The sequence below is a fragment of the Octodon degus genome, unplaced genomic scaffold (assembly GCF_000260255.1).
Source record: "Octodon degus isolate 3935 unplaced genomic scaffold, OctDeg1.0 scaffold00007, whole genome shotgun sequence".
NCBI lineage: Eukaryota > Metazoa > Chordata > Mammalia > Rodentia > Octodontidae > Octodon > Octodon degus.
In genome coordinates this window covers 14,734,396-14,736,144 of record NW_004524583.1, presented here as the reverse complement: position 1 = coordinate 14,736,144, position 1,749 = coordinate 14,734,396, and positions in this window count along the sequence as shown.

The window sequence follows — 1,749 nt, the reverse complement described above, 5'->3', positions numbered from 1 at the left end:
TAATTGTTTATTTCTATTTTTTAATATTTTTATTTTTTAGTTACATTCTGTAGGGATTTAAAGTTTAACATATCAATACTTGATTGAAAATACCCATTCCATGTTATGTCTAAGATGTTTGATATTCAGATAGCGATGTTAAGCTCAACTGCCTATGTTATAGGGTAATAATATCATTAAGCTTCTCTTCTTGAGGGTTAACAACTTAAGTTTGCAAAACAAATATTAGAGAAAAGGAAGGGCTACAAGGATAGCCAACATTTTGGCCCTAGCCTTTCAAGGCCAGTGAGAACTTAGGACATAAAAGAACCTGTACTGTAACATCCTGTAACTCAGTGGTGTCTCAAATTTTCTGATCAAGGAGATTATGGGGCCACAGAGGAAAGTGATTGATGATGTATAATGTGCCTAACAAGAGTCACCTAGAGAGAAAACATTCTCTCAGGCTTTCACAGAGAACAAACTGGTCAAGCAATGGCCATGATTCATCCACATGGCTGACACTGACAAAGGATCTACAAACTGAGGTACAGGGTTTCAGGCTAAATCCTGAGGGGATCTGACTGACCTTGTCAGATACAAAAGTTACATTTCTTGTTATATAGGTCTTGCTTTATCTTGGTCTTAACCATCCAGCAGAAAAGTATAACAACAAGGTATAAAAAGTAAAGCCACATTAATATTAATATGCTAAGTTGTAAAAGGCTCAAGTCAACAACTTCTGACATTGCCAGTCCTACAGATAACACACTACAATTATGGACTACTGGACTGTATTGGAATATTTTGCTTAATTCATGCACCTACAATATTTAAATGGCAATGTAATACCATCTCTGACAAAACTAAACAAAAAAGGGGGATATAAATGAAGTACATTTTGTAGTGAAATATACATATATATGCATATATATATATATATGTTTATACAAAATAAGAAAGATATACAGCTACTTTCTCTTAATTTCAGTGAGAAAAAAGATTTGTATTAATAGTGTTTGGACATATCATGTCTGCATCTTGTACTGTGAATAACTACTACAAAGATGACAATATGCAATGTATTAATTATTGTAACTATCCTACTAACCTGTTCTGAAACTGTCTCATTGCTATTTGTTTCTCAATAAAATTAATAAAAAAGAGAGAAAAAATAACAGAAAATAAATAGATATCCTTCTACTCCCCAATAAGATTGCTCATGCTATTTTTCTATCTTTCTTCTTAGATCATAAAGCTTAAGGTTTTCTCTTGCATTCCCCTACTCTCAAACACATTATTTTCAATAACATAACTAAAAAAACTTTGTTAATCTTTTGATAGTCAACTTTGCAAAATTATTATTGAATTGTTTCCTAACACTAGTGAAGATTGTGCAGTTATATTTAGTGTATATTATCTACTGGGCAATACTTAGGTTGTTTGCATCATAAATGGTGATTATTTTTCTGCAATTAAGGGTGATAGAGAATTGGAGCTTTCAGTTTGTTCATATCTAATTTGTCTTGGGTGATGCTACTGTAGATGATTTAATGAGGTCATATGCTTGTTTTTTCTCTGTAAGCACATACTCAGATAACTTTTGTGACAATAATAGCACCAGAGTACATTCCTGGAGAACTTGGGTGGTGGGCTACTTACACTACAACCTCACTTCTCAAAGTGACCAAGCTGATGGAATCTTTGGACTGTGGCAAAGGATTATATTTACCCATGCCCACATGACATCACTGAAAGACATTTATTTTT